A 21,127-nucleotide genomic window follows, 5' to 3' on the forward strand; every position below is an offset into this window, starting at 1 on the left:
CGCCTTGCACCGTAGGCGGTTAAGCCTCGTGACTGCTGCTGGCCGGCGGCGGCTTACTGCGCGCCGGATCCCATCCTCGTCGCCAGATGTTCTGTTCTAAGCAGCAGACAGACGTTTCAGTGGCAGCAACGCAAAAAGCTCTTTGTTGTTGTTGTTGTTGTTGTTGTGACTGAGAGAAGGATGAAAAGGAAATTGCACGGGCCTGCCTACTGGCTCGAGCCAAGCCACCACCGCTGCCACGTGCAGATAGAGGAGAGTTCAGAGATCAGAGGAAAGAGAAAAAGGAAAATAAAAGAAAAGACGCGCGTCGCAGCAACAGACGTCCGGCGGAGCGGACGCTACTGAAAAAATCAGATAAATCAGAGAATCAGCAGCGTCCTTTTATAGGTAACGCTGCATGCCGGTCAGGCACACGTCATTTCCGTTACAATGTTATCAGAGCGACTGGCTGATACAGAACAACTAGGCATTGGGAAAGTTTCTACCCGTCACAAATTGACTGGTAGTCGGTGGCACTGGAGACTGAACCTAGCACCATGCGTATTCGAGGCAGATGCTCTAACCACCAGGCCGCCGCTGTGGTAGTTTCAGTAAATATTCTTTTCCGTAGCATTCCTGTCCAGGAAAACGCAAGCACTAGGCCGTGGGAAAGCTTGACCTCTGGAAAACCAGTGCATGGGCAGCGGCACTGTGTAGGGAACCTACACTTAGCGACAGCATTTCTTGGCAACGAAGGGAAGGAAACAGGGGTGAGCGTTCACATACCTGTGTCATTCCGCCAGATAGTTCCAGCGTACAGGGGTGCGCCATGACGCCTGGTGCATTGCTCTTTCCGCGGTAACCTCATTTGATCGCTGGAGCATCTGGCGCCATTTATTGAGGTTCCTTGTAACTAAATGTGCCTAGTGAATTTGTTGTAATCAAGAAAACTGTTTTTCGTCGACTTTCTACTTTGGAAAGGGGCAGATGTGTAAGAAATATGACTTAAATAACAAATATTGACAATGTATTACCGTATTTACTCGCGTAATCCTCGAACTTTTTTTCCCTGAAAATCAACGCGAAGTTTGGGGGTGCGATAATTATGCGGGGAAAATTTTCAAGCAAATGTTTCGGAGTGTTAAATGAAAAGATGAATGGGTGCGAGATCGGGATTGTCAGGTCCGCTATTGTAAATATAACTAAAACATTACTTTCAAGCGGAACTTACCTTCGTTATGAAAGTACAAGGTGAACGTACGCTCAAGCTGCTAAAGCACTTTATTTGCCGCGCGCAACCTCCCGTCACTCTGCTGGCGGCGCGGTTGCCATGTTCCAACGCATACTCAATAGCTTTTAGCTTAAAAGCAGCTGTGTAGCTTCCGTAGCGTCCCATGGCGAAGCGGCACAAAGAGCACGGTGCCACACGCAAACAAGGCAAACGAGGCCTACGAGACACAGGAGAGCTGGAGACACCTTCGCAAAACGGTGGTGAGTGCGGTAGCGGCGGTGGCAGCGGATGATAGCACAGTACCACCGCCTAGTAGCAAGCGCACCCAACCATGGTGTTTTCGTATTTTCGCGATTCTAAGCGCCCCCCCCCCCCCCGAATCTAAGCACCCCCCCTATTTTCGGGAATAAATTCTGAAAAAAAAACTGCATGCGAATCTAAGCACCCGCTTTTTTGCGCGGAAGAGAGCGTTGCCAAGGCCGCCAAGTGCACTTGCTCTCTTTTTCGTCGAGCCTGTGCAGTCGGAGTCCCGGGGCGCAGCCTGCACGTTGTTGTGACTGAGAGAAGGATGAAAAGGAAATTGCACGGGCCTGCCTACTGGCTCGAGCCGAGCCACCGCTGCCAAGTGCAGATAGAGGAGAGTTAAGAGATCAGAGGAAAGATAAAGAGAAAAGATAAGACGCGCGTAGCAGCACTGCTACAAAAAATGCGGTCAATAGATGGCGACCGCTACGAGAAGCAGACGGCTCGCGGCAGTAATTTTGGGGGTGCGATGATTATGCGGGGAAAAAATTTTTCCCAATTTTTGATAGTCAATGTGGGGGTGCGAGCATTACGCGAGTGCGAGCATTATGCGAGTAAATACGGTATATTTAAAAAGAAAACTAATACTGCAAGCGGAGACTATATCATGCTGCTAAAAATAAATTGCGCGTTTTGACGCGGTAAGTTTCAGCTTTGTTGCCAGTATAAGTCGCGGAGAAAAGTAACTAAAGTAAAGCTGCAAAGGGGCCTAGTTGAGTTTTCATGTTTCACTGCGTTAGTGCTCTACTCATGGGTACGAACAACACCGGATGCTAAAAACCTATACATGCAGGGTGAAAACTATCGACTGATTTTATGGCGCCAGGAAATCCAATTTATATGAACTGTTAAAATGGTAAAAAAATTGAAACAATACATAGAAAATGGTGCCGTAAATGTGGGGTAAAGCACACGACAAAGTTCGTGCCTTTCTTTACCGAAGTGGCATATGAAATACCGCTTTCATGTGGCCGAGCATATGTCGGTTTTATAGGAGGAAGCCTGAGTGAAAGCGTCCGGAAGGATCGCAGGTTAAGCGGCTTGTTGACCGTGCCAGGCAACCTTACGGCTCATTGCTATAGATTGGACAAGTTGAAACCATTCTTAGGTTAGGTTAGGTTGGTTTGGGTTGGGTTGGGTTGGGTTGGGTTCGGTTGGGTTCGGTTGGGTTCGGTTGGGTTCGGTTGGGTTCGGTTGGGTTGGGATGGGTTAGGTTAGGTTAGGTTAGGTTAGGTTAGACTGTTTCCTTGTCATGATCTTTTTAACAGTTCACATAAAATGAATTTGATCACAGGATAAGATGCAGGTTTGAAGCCTTTTGCAAAGTATCAGAAAATAAATGCACGTGTGCAACAGACCCGTCAGTTACGTTGATAAAGTTGGAAGTAAAAATCCTGGACTCTCGGCACGTGCCCACCTACCATAGATGAAAAGAAGCTAACTCAAGCACCCTGACGCCACCATTTTTGATGTGCACTTGCATTGTCATGATCTTTTTAACAGTTCATATAAAATGAATTTCCCACACAGCAAAATTAGTTGATAGGCCCTGTCTGTAAGTCTGGTCTTTGTGCCTGGTGTTGTTCGTACCCATCAGTAACAATCTAATGAATGTCTAAACTAATGTATTCGCTGGGCACAACGTGGCTGCTGAAACCACTCTGCTACCTCTTCCATTCAAAATGAGATAACCATTACATATTGATGATGAATTTTTATTTTGTATAATATATGTACCTAACTTGTTCCCCTGTATTGTCTCCTTTGTAACCACTCCTGCATGGGCCCGAGAAGGGCCTGCAGTATTTGTAAATAAATAAATAAATAAAAAAAATATGGAGTGATGAAGAGAAAATAATTATACCCTTACTGACACAACCAGAGCTGCGTTGGTGTACTAATAAGCATGTATTGATCATATCCTTGCCAAAATAAAAAGAAAAGGTTGGGACCATGCAGCTGGGACATGGGGTGGAACGTGGTTTCGAATGACCCTTAGAATGGCAGGGGAGATCACTGGGAAAGGGAAACATGGTGGAATGGCACAGACTCTTGTGATGAGAGGGTGGTGTAATGTTTGCTGCCATTGTGCAGTTGGGACTGGCACAGGGCAGGGCTATTTAGGTATCAGTTGGAGGCGGCATTTTGTTTCAGAGGATCTTGTAATGGTAACAACGATTTGCGGGCATGCGCTGTGGTAGGCAACCCGTTGATGTGGGGCCTGTTGAGGCGGATACATGCATTTAATCGCACCGTGAGACGTGCGTATGTCCCTGTATAAGCACAAGCACCCTATTGCTCACCCAACCCCCGGGACTAGTTGCTGACCGGACCGGTTATAATGCATACATACTAAAGTATTAGTAGCCTACGCACAAATGCACTAAGACAACCGTTAGAAATTGGCGACATCTTGCGCATGTGTGCTTCATTACAGGTTGACAGCATTCGTGCTGCGCGTCTTTTGCGAGGCAAGAAACGTTATCGACATCAGCCCTGAAGTCATAGAGAGAGGCCTGCTGTGGCTTGCAACAAAACAACAGGCTAACGGCAACTTCGAGGAACATGGCCCATTTCTTCACCGGGAACTGTTGGTAAGGCCGGCTATCTATGTACACTTACTAGCTAACATTAGAGTCTGTGTTCTTTTAATACTTTTTACAGCAAAAGCTTTTATAGCTTTGGTTGAGCCATGTAGCCAAACATTCTACTGTGGAATCTCCAGCATCCGCCGTAGGAGCTTAATTGTTTAGTAAACAAATTTTTGTTAACTCAATTAAATTGAATTGCCCCTGCCAACCATGACAGGTGGCTGCACAGGTAAGTAAAGAGAGAGAAATCCTCTTCCTCACATTTAGGAGAGAGGAGACAGAGCAAGAGCGAGAGAGGGAAGAGAGAGCGATGGTTTGAGGTGACAGCTGGCCTACTGACTTCGGAGGTTATGGCGAGAGGGGGAAATGAGGAACAAGAAGGTGGCTGCAACAGAAAGAACCCAGAGAGCGGCTACCGAGAAAGGAGGAGATTATGGCCAAGGTGGAGGAATGCCCAACCTGAGAGTGGTTACACGGCAGAATGCAGTGCTATGTGGGTAAACGAGAGCTGTGCTGCATCTCCTCATAGTGTAGATTTTTTTTGCGATATCTCCTGATTTTGTCTCTGAATGTGTGGGCACAGATTTACGGACGTATCTAGGGCAGTGTGATTGCCAGAAGCGTCCCTGCATGTGAAAGCGTCCCTGCAGCTGCATGTGAAAAACCCACTGCATAGTTGGAGGATCTTACCTACGCGCCACGTGCTGCATCCGAGAGGCGTTTTGAGGTGTTTTGTGACGTCTTAAACCTTGCGCTCCCACCAAATATAAACAAAGTCTGCACAAAGCGCAAGACTCAGGATGCGCTCAGGGATCGTCACGTGATGGCGGGTGAGAAGCGCCCCTCATGAAGACAACGAACGACGCTTCCAGCTTCCATCCTCACTCTCATCCGCTTTCCCTCACCTACGTACAAACTTTTCTGTTACTTTTGGGGAATGTTGCACTGCAATTATCGCCGCAAAAGCATTCCCCGATTCTTTGGATTCCGTAACTGCTGTCCTGCTTAACAGGTAAATTACAACGAGCCCTTTATTTCAAAACCCTTCTTTGTTGAACACAGAAGAACCTTGGAGAAGAACCTTGATTCTCACAGTTTTTATAGAAGCTTGGGCAGCCGTAGGTCGCCGGCCAGTCAGTAGAATACCATACACCACATCTGGAGGTCATGGGTTTTGATAAAACTGGTGACCTGTGGTTGCCTTTTTTTTCTACTTTTGTTAACTCTGTAATCCACACAGTATCGACTCTGATACAGAGTGTAAAAGGGCGATTAATTCGTACTGCTGGTAATGCTAGGTGTCCCCGTGAATCTAAAAGGATTAATTCGACTTCTAGCACGATTGTATCTTCCTTTCTGCGTGTAGAAGTTTATTATTTGCCTCAGATGTTCATGATAACACAGTCTAGCGACTGAGTGAGTTTATATAGTGGGCTCCATAGGTGTTTCAGGGCCTCTGCAATTGACTGTCCTCATTTCGCCAGCTTTTTGAAAGTGAGAGCAGCTATCTCTTCTAGGTGTTATTATGCTTAAAGCGCCTTGTCTTACACAAGATGATGACTGAAAAAAATTGGCGTATTATGGGAAAAAAAAATTCGCAGGGACACCTAATTACATTATACAGGGTGTTTCACCTAAGACTTTCTGCAATTTTTAAAAATAAGCTATTTGAATTAGATGCGCGCTTTTCCTGGCATAGCATTGTCAGTGGTGTAGTACATCATAACGCAGCTAAGCCGTGCTAACTAGCAGGCTTGTTAACCAATATTTAATAGTTAACTTTTAACCTATTACCGTTGGGCTCCTTAATTATTGAGACGCATGTAGCCCACCGTAAGCAATGTCCATATCTGTTTTTTAGAATTTCGAGAACGCGATTATCTTCGGCGCTGTGGCCCAACAAATTTTGGCTTTTTCGACGAGTTAGGTTCACTGGAGAGGTTGCTTTGCCTGCAAGCTTCTCAAACTGCATGCATTTTGGCGCGATGTAGGCGAAATTTGTTGGGCCACAGCGCCGAGGATAATCGCGTTCTCGAAATTCTAAAAACGGATATGGACATTACTTACAGTGGGCTGCATGCCTGTCAATAATTAAGGAGCCCAACTATAATAGTTTAAAAGTTAACTATTAAATATTGGTTAACAAGCCTGCTAGTTAGCACGTCTTAGTTGAATTATGATCTACTACACCACTGACAATGCTATGCCAGAAAAAGCGCGCATCTAATTCAAATAGCTTATTTTTAAAAATTGCAGAAAGTCTTAGATGAAACACCCTGTATGTTGGCAATGTGATAGTATTAGCAGCTGCTGATACCTTTACCCGGAGTGAAGCCACTTCCATTCAGGTAGCTTCACTTTTCTAAAGCCAGTGGATATACTGCCGTCTCATGACGTCACTTTCCTCCAAGAAACAGATATACTCTGGTCTGATGACGCCGTATCTCTCCTGCCAATGAGCGGAATTTATAAACAAATACGAATTATGGACTCATGCGGCTTCTAATCCTATCGAACTAATTAACGATGCTTCTCCTCCGGGCTCTCTTTCCTTCTTGGTTCATGTACTCACCTCGCCGGCTTTTTCTTACTTCGAAGGGAAGGAACTTGTCGACTGATGCCTCCCTGTCTCTTGTTGTGTCCACTGGAATCAGATATCGAACTGGCGGTGTGTTCGATCAGGCGAGGTGGTAGCCTTCGTCGAAGCGCGCTTGCCCACCAGGATTGCAGTGCACTCGCAATACTCTATGAATGGGCTCTTGGCGTCGAGTACTGACACATAAAAGTGCCATAAAATATTAACGCACAGCATTAGTACAGCATTATCACACACTGCTACCACCAGTCTGCAATAAAGGTTTAAGCAGTGAACATAAGTGCTCTGCACAGGTCAGTCTAGAAGTGACACTGTTCCACATGACTCTAAGCGAGTCGGAACCTTTTATAGACCTTTTGACGCCAACATTATTAGACAGAAATTTTGAATATTGAAAAGTTGTAAGGTACTGTTTTGGGAATATTGTAGGTAATGGTGCATTCTTCTGATGTGCGGCAAAATATTCCTTTTAAAGTGTTCCATCGCTCGCATGGAGCAGTTAAGACTGTCATAAAAAAAATTATTGGGAGGGCTTTAGACGATCATAAAATGTTAATACCAAAAAACATGAGCCTACATACGGGAGATGTGCGTACGTATTGATTGCTGTATGCAATCTTACAATGCATGAAAACATTTGCTTTACAAACTATTTTCAGTTCAGAATTACTTTTGTACACAATTTATTTTATTTATTATATTATTTATTTATTCAAAATACCCTTAAAGGCACTTCATAGGGGAGGTGGGCAATAGAAAGGAAACTTGTAATGTGACATAAAAAAAGCCCACAGTAAAACACAAATTATTATACACAGTCATGCAAATAAATATCAAATATGAACAAGAAATATAGAGTGCAAAACAACAACAGGTGAATTACTAAATCTAAATGCATTGAGTGACATGGGCATTATAACAAATGGGATGGCAAAGGAGGGCACTACTAGAACTGTCGATGTCGTTAGATGGTATCCAAAGCAGCGATCAGTTCTTGAAATTTAGATGTGTTAAATTCGGTAGCGGTATTGGATGGTAAGAGGTTCCATTCGATGATTGTGCGTGGTATGAATGATGTTGCAAAAAGGAATGTGCGGCATGGCGTGCGCTTCACTTTAAAAGGATGATCACGGCGTGGAAAATTGGCGGCAGGTTCCTGAAAGAAATCTTCATGCAGAGATGGGTGATGATAAAGTTTATGAAAAAGTGAAAGATGGGCAAGTTTACGGCGAAAAGCGAGTTCTTTTAATTGAGCGCGTGCTTTTAAAGCTGTGACACTGGTATTCCGTAAATAGTAGGAATAAATCAAACATACCGCACGGTTTAGCAAGGCTTCTATGTTATTTATGACGTAGGTTTGGTCGGGGTACCAAATGGCTGATGCGTATTCTATTTTAGGGCGGATTAAGGTGGTGAAGGCAAGTTTGCGCAAGTGGGCAGGAGCGTGTTGAAGGTTGCGTTTAAGAAGGTCCAATGAGCGGTTAGCAGAGGCAAGGGTGAGATTGATGTGGTGATGCCAAGATAAGTCTGACTGTAACTGGAGTCCAAGATATTTATATGTGTTTGTAAGTTCGATTGCTTCATTGCTAATCTTATAGGAACTTTGAAATCGGGTTACATGATTGGTGAAGGACATGGTTTTGGTTTTAGAGAGATTTAAAGGCATCAACCAAGAAGAGCACCATTCACTTATTGCATTTAGATCGGATTGTAAAGCAAAGCTGTCAGTGTCATTGGAGATGTTACGATAAAGCACACAGACATCAGCAAATAATCTAATAGAGGAAGAAACACATGCGGGTAAATCATTAATAAAAATAAGAAATAACAGGGGACCAATCACACTGCCTCGAGGGACACCGGACGTTACAGAGCCAAAAGAAGAGTTGCTATTATTAACGGAGGTAAGTTGTATCCAAGATTAAAGAAAGTCTTTTATCCAATTGAGTACGTTACTATGAAGATTAAGACTTGCTAATTTTTGAAAAGCCGGTAATGCGGGCCCGGCCAAATGCTTTGGAGAAGTCAAGAAAGACAGCATCAACCTGAAAGCCAGCGTGTATAGATGAAAGGATGTCATGAATATACCCCGCGAGCTCTGTTTCACATGAATAGTCCTCCCGAAAACTGTGCTGATACTCATGTATGATGTTATGTTCTTCTAAATAGTTAATGATCTGGGTGTGTAACACATGCTCTAGAAGCTTGCATATGGCGCTTGTTGGGCGGTAATTCAGTAGTGAAGACCACTCGCCAGACTTGAAGATTGGTGTGACCTTGGCAATGCGCCAGTCATCTGGAATAGTAGCTGTGGATAGAGATTGCGAGAAGAGAGCTGATAATATTGGGCTTATAGTAGGTGCCATGTTTTTAAGCATTTTGTTATTAAACCCGATGAGGTCAGAAGATGACGAAAGTTTGAGTTTACTTAGTAATGAAAAGATACCAGATTCACTGACGATTACTTCTGGCATAGAGCTACCAATACTGTATTTTATGTCAGGGCATGAGATGATACTTTCCCTAGTGAAAACAGATATGAAATAGTTGTTCAGGAGTTCAGCGCATTCTAGCTTATTCAAGGACCACTTCACTATCGTTATTTGTGAGAACATGTCAGGGAAGGAACGAGGATTGATTACACGCCAGAATCTCTGAGGGTTAGCTCGAAGCATATAGCTGAAAAGTCGGGATTGAAAAACTGATGACGCGCAGATGTTGGCAGGGACTGATACTCTTTTTCACATTGCTTATATTTTAACCATGATTCGGAAGCACGGTTTTTATCTGCTTTTCTGTACAGCCTTTTCTTTTTATTGTTGAGATGACACAGTTTTAAACTGAACCAGGGCGCATTGTTGCGGTAGTTTAAAGTTACAACTGGGATGAATTTATCAATTAGGGAAATAAGTGCATTCTTGAATATGACACAATTTGCTTCAATTGTTCTTAACTGTTGATAAAGTTGTTAGTAAAAACAGATAATTCCATATTCATGGCATCATAGTTGGCTTTACCATAACATCTAATCTTCTTAGTGATCTTTCGTTCGCACAATTGTTGGGTATGGCTATGTTATGTTCGTAGCGCCCAATTCATTGATCCCTCTTTCTTGGATTTCCACTGACAACTTGCAGGGCAGCGCGCACGGCACAGCAGCCATGACAGCATTCGTTCTGCTTACATTCCACGAATGCGCGTCTACATCGGCACCCATACCACAGGTAAGCTTGACAGGCTGCTTTCTTTGTGCGAGTGTTAGTGTACATGTGGAGAGATTGGCATTAGTGCAGTCTTGAACTTCTATAGAGACACTAACATGCAGTTTCTGCCAGCGAAGGGTCCGCTTTCTCTGATTACTCTTCGTTTGGCATTAGTTCAGTTAAAAGTGCACTATTTTCTTCAATTAAAGATATAGCTGGAGTAAATATGCACTCGAGCCCTGTGTCCAATATATACGTAGTATATACATTAGTATGTACTATGTAAGCCTTGAATGGTCGCTTTTAAATCTGTGTTAACACGCAGTTCACATTACTTAGTGTGGAATACAATTATTGCGCTGTAAAGCTCTGTTGATCGCTCGTGCTTTCAAAAGTTGGAAACTAAATTATGTTTGCATCTCCGAAATCGAAGTAGTATCACCTGACTTGTTATAAATTTCAAAATTGTAGTAATCTAACTGGTGATAGATCCGCATAAAGAATTATAAACTTCGCAACCATTCACTGACACATCAATTACCGCTGTGAATGGTTTTCTAGTGAAGACAAGGGTCTTCAAATACTGCACGAAGCAATCGCAAAGCCAACGTGAGTGCCGAAATCTTTTCATGGGTTTTTACACATTGCGTACTGGAAGGCAAAGGCCTGCTGGAAGCGATGGAAGAGGTTCGACTTTTTCAGACGACTGATTAATTTACACCAAAGTAGCCACCTCACAACGACCAGTTCGCCTTAAAGACCAGGTTACAAATTATTAGTGACGGGTGTGTCAAGTGGAAAATGAAAATAAGTGAAAAATATCTAGTCTCTCGATTATGAGATAGACAGTAAGCTCATAAGCAATGTAAATCGCTTCAAGTACTTAGGGGTAACCATATCTGATGACAGCTGGAAAGCGCACATAAATAACATATGCTATTCATCTGAAAAAAAAAAAGCTTTGGTACTTGAGACAGAAGTTGAAACTCGCTCCTGAAAAAATAAATTGGCTGCATACCTGACTTTTGTCCGTCCCACATTAGAGTATCTGAGTATCATGTAGGACCTTTTCAAAAAGAACCAGATAGAGAGAATTGACAAGGTCAGTGAGGCTCATCTTATCCAAATATCATCCAACGGACTAAGTAACTGAAATGCTCGAGAAATTTAACCTTTCTTCGCTTTCACAATGCAGAAGGATAGCTAGAATAAAATTTCTCTATCTGATTAACCATAAGTCATTTAACTTGAACTCTCAACAGAATATGAAGCAGCGTATGTCTCGAACAGTCAGATATAGCCACCAAGACCACATCCAACCCTTGTCAGCACGAATAGATAGATATAAGTACTCGTTTTTTCCCAGAATAGACGAGTGGAATGCATTACTCTATGAAATACTAACAGCAACCACTGTAAATGTATTTCAATCAAGACTAACTGGTATTTTTTTCTGTTGCTCAAAATACATAATACTTTACTGATGGTGTGGTTATTTTGAAAATGTACATTTGTTCCTGGCTATAATGTATTTGTTTTGCGGCTGTGGAAAGATGGCGACACCCTGATGAATTTCTCTTATCTCTTGCTTTGTGATTGTGCCATTGATTGCACTCTTGAATTGCATGAGCTGTTTTGAGCATAGCAGTACTACTATTTTGTACTTATTGTCTTGTAATCACCCTGTAATGGCCTCAGGCCAACAGTATTATTAAATAAACAAATATAAAAAAATAAATAAACTAGTTGAAAAGCAGGAATTTGGCTGGCTTGGGAAATAAATGTACAATTTTGTCACGAGCCTAATGCAAGGTTCTCATAGAGCAGCCAATGTTTGTCCACATTGGCCAAGGATAAGGCTAACATCGCTTTAGCTGAGAAGTTTGGGACAAATGCTCTGTATATGCAAGCCAGCAAACTATGTAGAGATCTAAGAATATCATTCAAAGGAAGAAAATGAAGGCAATGGCATTCCACAGGAGCAGTTACCGAGCTGATGGTTATCCTGCATTAGACGTGATAGACCTATGGCAGAAAAAAATGTAGTTCGAAGACAAAGCACTTACAGTTCAGGTCTCACTGACCGTAGTTACCTTTAGATCCGCGCCTGATCAGCAACAATGACACCTGCCATGGAAAGAGGGCAGTGTGTTCACTGTTGTTTTATTGCCATCCCGTTCTGTTGCAGGAAGCAAATGTGACCATAGCACGAGCCAGATTTTACCTCAGCGAGCGTCTTGACGTCATCAAGCACCCTTACGTGGCTGCTCTTGTAGCTTATGCCTTGAGCTTCATCCCAGGAGCCGACCGGCTGAAGTCGATGGTTGTCTTGAAAAGCCACGTGCTGGAAAACTCTGGTACCATATATTGTAGACTAGGTTCCCTTGCATTCATTGATGTACACTTGGTTATTAAGACGGGCTGTTAGACATGAACTCTTGGCTGTGTTGACGGGGCTTTTCGCACAATATGGCAGCGTTGGACCCTCTACTATAGCATATTCTCGAATCCTGTTGCTGCTACGAGATAATGCTCGATGGCCTGGTCCGCCATGAGACGATCCACCTGATGATCAACCTACTCATTTCAACTCCAGGGAAATGCAAAAGTCGCCAATAGCACCCACGTGCTCTAGTTTGTTCGCATCTGTCAAGAAATATCACAGACGCATAACCTGAATTTTTACGTGGTTTGCTTCACCAGTGGCAGAGAACATTTTATAATTTTTATGAGGGTTAGGGCATTAATGCAAAGTGAAGATAACCGATGGTCTCTGAGGGTAACATAATGGATTTAAGGACAAACATAGCAGGGAGCGGTAAAAGTTGCAACTGACAGACAAGGTTAGGAACTTTGTGAGATAAAATGGCTGCAGATGGCAGCAGGACAAGAATTATTGGAAGTCAGTGCAAGAGGTGTTTACCCTACAGTGAACGTAGTTGTGCTGTTGATGACGATAATGGTGAGGGAGCGAGTGATGAGAGAGAGAGGTTGAGAGGGGGGTAGACAAAGAGTGTGAAATTTTTTCTATGGTACAGAGTGTTTTAAAACAGAAGCACATACTGGCATGCATTTTCAGAGATGAACACATTGAGCATAGGAGATGACGCCACTGGTGTGGACGTCGAGGGCACAAGCTACGCATTGCTCGCGCATCTCAGACACCGCGACATTGACTCGAGCAGGAAGTTCGTGAACTGGCTTCAGCGGCACCGATCAGCGTCTGGGTCGTTTGCGTCCACCCAGGTTTGTGCAATAGTAATATAGTTAACGGTTGTGTTTGGCAGAGTGCATTTGACAGGTAATATCATGAAGGACAGATTAACACTGTCTCTCACAAGAGAAGTAAATAAAATTTGCATCTTGTCTGCACTCACGTCTGGATGAAAAGCCTGTAGGCTAGAGAAAAAGCTTGCAATTAAACTAAGAGCAGTGCAGCGACCAGTAGAAAGGTAAATTATTGTTGTGGCATTAAGAGACAGAACTGGTCAAATGTTTAGGGGAATCCCCCCAGGTGGAGTCGATTTGGGATGAGTAGATAACCATTGGCATCCATTGCAGCACAGCCATGCGGCTACAAAGGAAAGGACAGCTATATAGAGGGGGGGTCCTGGGTTCAAAACCAGAACCAGGGTGAATGAAGATACTGTGGAAGCTGTATAGCTTTCCTTTGTAGCCGTATGGCTGCGCTCGGGTGGATGCCACTGAGTAGTTACTAACTTGTCACAAATCTGCTCCACCTTGGATAATTCCCGTAAACATTTGACCTACACTGTTCCCACTTCTAGTTATTGATCGGTTCACTCTCGCCCTATCATATTGATACATGCATTCGAAGAAGAGACAGAAGTAGCGCATGCGCTAGAAGAGGAAGAAGTTAGTTGGCTCTCTCGCGCGCGCTCGAACCACTAGGGGTCCGCCGCAGGTTTTTTCGTCTCTGCGCGGGTGTTCTTTTTGGCGTTGCACGCTACAGTTTGGTGGAGCAGTGCTGGGTACGCTTCCCGACCTGCAAACTCCGTACAGCGTCACTACGGACCTCACACCGGTTCACCAGCGACCCAGCCGCCGTCTCCGCGGAGAGTCGCCTGAATTTGGGCCCCTTCCCCCGCCAACAAGGACGACGCAGCCTCGACCGCCGAGTCACACTGACATGGCCACTGACACCAGGACCCAGCCGCCGATCCAGCCTCTACCGTCGAGTCCAACTGCCATGGCCGCTGACACCAGGCCTCTGGCGCCGATCCTTTGCCACCCACCGCGAACACCGCCATCTTTTCACGGTGACGTGTTCGAAGACGCTGAGGACTGGCTGGAGACGTTCGAGCGGGTCGCACGCTACAACGGCTGGTGCGACGAGCGCAAGCTGAATAACGTCTACTTTGCCCTGGAAGAGTCTGCTCGGACGTGGTTTGAAAACCACGAGGCTACACTCCCCACCTGGGAGACGTCTTGCCGGAGTCTCCTGGCTACGTTCCCCAACGCTGACCGCCGGGAGAAGGCCGAAGCTGCGCTGCACTCCCGAAATCAGCGCACGAACGAAAGCGTGCGCATGTACACCGAAGACATGACCCGTCTTTTCAAGCGCGCCGACCCCAACATGACAGAGGAGAAGAGGCTGCGCCATCTCATGCGTGGGGTTAAGCAGGAGCTGTTCGCGGGCCTCGTGCGCAGCCCACCCCGCACGGTGGCGGAATTTCTAACCGAGGCGACCACGATGGAGACGACGCTGCAACAACGGGCCCGCCAGTACAACCGGGACATGAACTGCATGGTGCCCGAAGGCTTTTCGTCGTGTCTCGGCGGCAGTGCAGACACCTTGCGTGAACTAATTCGCTCCGTTGTCCGGGAGGAACTGCAACGGATCCATCTGCCTCAGGTTGCACCTGCGCCGCTGGCAGCGCTGTCCGAAGTTGTCAGGGACGAGGTGCGACAGGCTGCGCAGGCACCTCCTGTCCCCGAAGCGCCATCCCGGTTCGATGACCGACCCACGTACGCATCTGTTGTACGTCGCACGACAGGCTACGGTCCCATTACCCCAACGCCTGGCGTGAGCAACATCGGCACATGTCACGCAAGCGTGCCTGGCTACGGTGTGACCCCGTCGACCTCCGTGAGTAACATCGCCACGTATTCTGCAACCGCATCTGCTACAGCTGGGCCACGCCCTCGCAAGTCGGATTTGTGGCGTACACCGGACCGCAGGCCTCTCTGCTACCACTGTGGGGAGCCTGGTCACCTCTACCGCGCCTGTCCGTACCGCCAAGTGGGCCTTCGCGGTTTCCATCCCGACGCACCCTGCCCTCAGAACGGCGAACGACCGCATGAGATTGCGCAGCATCTCTGGGCACGCCAGAACCCTGCCTACTCTGGAAGGCGCGAGTCCCGTTCCCCTTCGCCTCTCCGTTATCGCTCTTCCAGCCCTGGCCGCCAGAGTAGCTCTGCTGGCCGTCGCTCGCCGAGTCCGCGTCGGGAAAACTAACACCAGCGACCTCTGGAGGCAAGGCCGCTGACGTCGGGACGTGTCAAGATCCTCCATCGCGGAACCCTCGAGCCGACGATACCCGGACAGAGAGAGGCAGCGACAGTATCAGATACGCTGCATCCGATTTGCGTGTGACAATTGATGGCACTGACATTACCGCGCTGCTCGATACCGGTGCTGATTACTCTCTTATGAGCCGTGCCTTCGCTGGAGAACTTAAGAAGGTTCTGACACCGTGGACGGGGACCCCCATTCGCACCGCTGGTGGCCACCTAATTTCCCCTGTGGGCAAGTGCACGGCTAGAGTTGGGATTAGCGGTTTTACGTACGTTGGTGAATTTGTCGTACTCCCCGAGTGTTCCAGAGACTTGATTCTGGGGATCGACTTCCTGCAGTCGAACGGCGCTGTGATTGACTTTCAGGAGGCACGTGTCACGTTCTCGACCAAACAGGCCGTGGCGCGCTTTGACTCCCGCGATCCCTGCAGCAACGCTCTGCGCATTGTCGAGAACGACGTCACGGTGCCGCCGCGGTGCAGGGTTCTGGTGCTCGTGCGGAACGACCTCTTTCATGACTACGAGGGCCTAGCGGACAGCCATAGTCCACTGCTGCTTAAGCGGGGACTTGCCGTTGCAAGAGGTCTCGTCCAACTACGTGACGGCCGCACCCACGTCCTCCTGACTAACTTTGCCAACGAATATCAGCACCTGGCCAAAGGCATGGCTATTGCCTTCCTCCACGACGTTGCTGAGGTTCCATGTTTGTGCACCGTGGGAGGACCCTCTCCGGAGTATGCTGGCCCACATCACGTTCTTCAGTCAGTCAGAATAAATCCTGCCTTGCCGTCGGTTCAGAGGGATCTTCTGTCGGCCCTCTTGGCAGAATTTGCGGACTGTTTCGCTACGTGCTCGAAGGTCGGCCGAACTCCACTCGCCACGGTATGTCGACACGGTATGTCTTCAGTGTCGGGGATGTTTGGGTTCAGAACTGGTCTCTATGATCACTTTTTCAGTTAATCGGGACATAGAGAAGCTGTTTCTTTAAACTGATATTTCTAGAAGATGCTTCAATGGCTGTGTGCATCACAGATTGCCTATAGGAAATATTGACGCCAGCGCTCGTCAAGAAGCGCCTTTCAAGAAGAGGAAGTGTGTGTGTGTGTGTGTGAAAGTGCTCCTGGAAGCGCACGAGCGCTGGCGTCAATATTTCCTATAGGCAATCTGTGATTCTTATAGGCAATCTGAGACACCACCAACTGCCGACCTGGAGATTTCGGTTGACGGCGCCGATGTAACCACGCTGGTGGATACTAGTGCCGATTACTCAGTACTTAGTGGACAATTCGCCGCGGCACTAAAAAAGGTCACAACCACTTGGGACGGCCCACAGATGCGTACTGCAGGGGGACATTTAATTACATCTACGGGAACATGCACGTCGAGGGTAACCGTGCAAGGCCAAACATCTTGGCAACGTTCGTAGTGTTAGCCGAGTGCTCCCGGGACGTCATACTCGGTATTGACTTTCCGACCGAAAACGGTGCAGTTATTAATGTGCAATCGCAGTCCGTCAAGTTCTCGACCGAGAAGGACATATCCGTGGATAGTGTTCTCCCAGCGGCGCTGCACATTCTGGACGAACACGTGACCGTGCCTCCACGTTCCAGTGTGATGGTAACCGTCGGCACAAAGCACATACGACAAATTGAGGGTGTCGTCGAAAGCAAGCAGCTGTTGCTACTGGACAGAGCAATTTCCGTCGCCAGGGCGGTTGTCTTCCTTGAAGATAGCAAGGTCAATGTTCTTCTCACCAACTTCAGCAACGAACACCAACACCTTAACAAGGGGACGACTGTGGCTTATATTGACGCTCTTAGTGACAATATCAGGTGTATAGGCAACGGGCAGTCGTCAGGAGCCGCCACGATCGCTGAACAACCAGCGCCATCTAGCGGGCAGGCGGGGAACATATCGCAGGATTGCTCCGCTGTAGCAGACGGCATGGCAGCCTTGCGCGAGGCTGGTAGAATGGCGGTGGAAAGCGTGCCGATAGTTATATCGGCGGCATTTCGCGATTCGGACGATTTGAATTCCTTCTTCCGAGGAGCGAACTTGAAAAAGGGCAAGCTTTTGCTTGAAGCCGGTCACGTGCACAACGTGAAAGAGCTCGTGCTTTCAAGCGGCTCCGAAATAAGGGGGAAATGCATGGCGCAGACCCTGCTACACGGGCGTTTCGAATGCCTTCCAACCGAATGTCATTCGACTCGACTGCCGAAATAACGCTGCTACACGAAGTTTTTCAACGGCATTCGGTTCAGATGACCTTCGAGTCGACGGAGCTCCGCGGAGACATTCCAGATTTTGGAATGCCGTCGCTGCAGCCGTCGCTTCGCCCCGCCCACAGCCGCGCGACTGCTTTCGGCTCTGTTCATTTCGATACCCGCTACTCGCTTTTTTCTGCTGTTTGTATAGCAAATAGTTCATGTTCCGTCTAAGTGAGTGCTTGCAGATAATAGTACACCAACGAACATTTACCGCGTGTGCATGAAATTTCCCCAAGAGTGCGCCGATGAGGACGACTATACTCATGCTGCTGTTTACATCGCTGCGTATGAACAGCTTGTACTGGTTTGCAAGGCATAAAACGAAATATGCGCTTTAGTTCTATTAAATAATCTCTTCTCTTCTGCACCGGTTGTACCCGTGCCTGCTTCCGCAGTGCGACAATCTGTGGGAAGCGCCGACACGATCGCTCGCCTGAGAAACACTTGACAGCCGGGTTGTTGACATCGCGTAGGACCGGCGCTTCTCGCTAATTTTCCCGGCTTCATCCGACATGCCCCGTACTTTATTTTAAACTACTTTATCCAGAAGTATGTTTGGTGACCGTTCGCGTTAACTGAAATGGCTTAACTTGTTACCCACAAGCTAGCGACGGCGACGACTGCTGCTGGCCGTAAAGCACTGCTCGGCAGCCCGAGTCACACCGCCGCTTCCCGTTCACCGTATCCGCGTCCTGCGATGTAAGCAATAGTTGATTTCATGTCACTTTTGTCGAAACTACACTCGTTGACCATTTGCATTCGCTAAAACCTGTGAATTCGTTCTTCACAACCACCACAATCACCGATCCAACCCTGCGGGCTCGCTAGGCCTAGTCGTCGCTGAAGGGAACGGAGTCGTCGTCTACTGAAATTAATTTGGCAAGTGGTTATCGCTAGTGAGTGTCCATGTGTGCACATGTGAAATATAGGCGCTCGTTTCGCTTATTTCCAATCCGCATAATGTATAAGCGCGCATGTATTCGCACCGTCACCTCATCAGCGCGTTTTCGCTCAGCCGCCGAACTCCCGAGGGCATGAAAGCTGACCGTCCGCTGATCGGACTCGTCGGTGTCGTTTAGCCAAGAAACTTGGGCCACTCCAATAATATTATAAGAAACTAGATAGTTCACTATAATCACATGCTGCTGTTCACCGTGATAGTGCCGTTGTCGGACAAGCGTGACCGTATAGTCGTCGTTGTACACTGAAAACGAGCTGAGAATTTCGAATGCGTTTGGAAAGTGCCGTGTAGCACCGCGGGAGTCTGTCGAGTTCGAATGCAATTCAAAGTCTCGACTGCCATTCGAATCAGATGTCCTTCGAAAGTACCCGTGTAGCACAGGTATAAAATCAACGCGCCGCCGAAGAGCGTGGAGATCGAGGTAAGCTACGTCTGTTCATCGCTTGTATTTTTCTGGCTCGCATCTCTCATTGTTATTTCAGATTGACAACAGCAGGAGAATCATTCGTATTTGACCCCGGCATTCTTCGCAAAAAGAGCACACAGCCCAGCCGCAGCGATCAGATTGCATGCGGAGCTGACTGCCAATGTGTGCGACGGCGAGCGTATCCTGTCTCCGCTGCGCTGCTCGCCGCGAGAGGCGCCTCCGTCGGCGCCGGAGTTACGTTCGCCCGTTGCCTATATGCGAGCTCTGACTACACTGGTCTGGTGCATTCTAGTTTTTAGTCACACCAGTCACTGTAGGACGACTTCTTATCATCCCCAAACTAACTGACTGACGGAACGTCTAAACAAGACGCTTGCAGACATGCTTTCCATGTACGTGGACGTGGAACATAAGACCTGGGACGACGTCCTGCCCTATGTCACGTTCGCGTATAATACAGCCGTACAAGAAACCACCAGAATGACGCCCTTTAGCCTCGTTTATGGCCGTCAGATGACGACAACACTCGATGCCATGCTGCCCCATGACGACGACCACCCAAATGACGACGTCGCATCCTTCTTACAACGTGCAAAAGCTGCCCGCCAACTCGCACGGCTTCGCATTCAAGACCAACAGGGCCAGGACGCGCAACGCTACTACCTACGGAGGCGGCTTGTTGAATACCTCCCCGGGTGACCTTGTGTGGGTTTGGTCCCCAATCCGATGACGCGGCCTAAGTGAAAAGCTCTTGCGCCGCTATTTCGGTCCTTACTGAATTGTGCAACGCCTTGGAGCCCTGAACTATGAAGTCGTCCCCCACGAGCCTCAACAATCTCACCGCCACCCCCGCCCCGAGGTGGTCCACGTCGCTCGCCTGAAGCCCTACTACGAAAAGGCGCACTAACTTTTCTCGAGACCACTCCTATGTTCGTGGCGGCATCGGGTCGATGCCTTCGGAGGAGGGGGATAATGACGCCAGCACTCGTGCAGACGGAAGCGCCTTTCAAGAAGAAGAGGAAGTGTGTGTGTATGAAAGTGCTCCTGGAAGCGCACGTCTGGGCTATGCCGCTGTTGACCCTCAGCCGCTGATTACCACCGTGACAATATAATCTCTTTATCGCAACCTTGACTAAATAACTTGAACTAAGCATGACCTCTGCTCCAACAAAAGCATGCGGTCTATTTACCACAGGCTGACCCCAAAGAAACTTAGCAGTGGCCTGAAGAAAATAATGGTATTTATAACTGCAGTCTTCCTGCACATTACCTACTTTTCAGTGCTTTTTGCAGAAAATTCCTGTTACTAAGACAGGAGTATTACTGCCAAAAGCTTCGCTTTTGGTGTCGAGGATAAAGTGGAATAAGAACAACTGAATTGTCTTCTTTCTTTGTTGCCATTCATGATTCTTACCTCTCTTTAGCAATATACAATGTCAGCACTAAAATCAAGAGCGCCGTCTAGACAGCTGTATGATGCAGAGACTGGGCAGTTTTGTGTGCTGCTTACAAGAGCTCATAATCGGTCATCTGAACGAAAAATGAGCAGTTAGCTACAACTGAACTCATGCGGTGGTAGTCAACGTGCACCATAAATGTGGAATAGTATAGCTGAGAAATGTTAACCAGTGATAAATACCTTCATTGAGTTTCACGGCGCAGAGACACCTGTAGTTTTTGAGCCATACACTCTAAACACGAATACTTTTATATGGAAGTAAAAAGAAAGTAAGCTGCCCTCGAGCGCCCCCTATCTTTTTAAAGGGTGTGCGCTAGAGGACAACTTTACTTCCTTTTTATTCCTTTCTGTTTAGAGCTTAAGGCGGAAAGTGCAGAATATTTTGATTCTTGTTCTCTTCTCGTTTAACAAAGTTTTGGCATAACTCCCTTCCCCCTGGCAGCGAAGGTCATACTGAAGAAGCCTGAGTGATGTCATAAACCAACAGCGTCGTCGTCTGCTGCAAAACTTCCGCGTGCACGGTCGGTTCAGAGCAGAGCGCGCACCTACTTGAGTGCGGCCGTGGCACATTG

At 47.1% G+C, this 21,127-nt stretch overlaps 1 pseudogene across 1 annotated transcript in view; it reads left to right on the forward strand.

The window, feature by feature from the left end:
* Positions 1-21,127, forward strand: part of LOC149336304 (complement C3-like) — a 107,200-nt pseudogene that overhangs the window by 74,267 nt on the left and 11,806 nt on the right. Inside the window, exons 23-27 of the transcript XR_016284511.1 lie at positions 3,951-4,107; positions 9,838-9,924; positions 12,092-12,260; positions 12,983-13,149; positions 17,052-17,058. The product of XR_016284511.1 is annotated as a complement C3-like (transcript). The remainder of the gene's footprint in view (positions 1-3,950; positions 4,108-9,837; positions 9,925-12,091; positions 12,261-12,982; positions 13,150-17,051; positions 17,059-21,127) is intronic.

Source organism: Amblyomma mixtum, chromosome 7, assembly GCF_055824585.1.
Source record: "Amblyomma mixtum isolate Tamu chromosome 7, ASM5582458v1, whole genome shotgun sequence".
In the NCBI taxonomy this organism is placed as follows: domain Eukaryota; kingdom Metazoa; phylum Arthropoda; class Arachnida; order Ixodida; family Ixodidae; genus Amblyomma; species Amblyomma mixtum.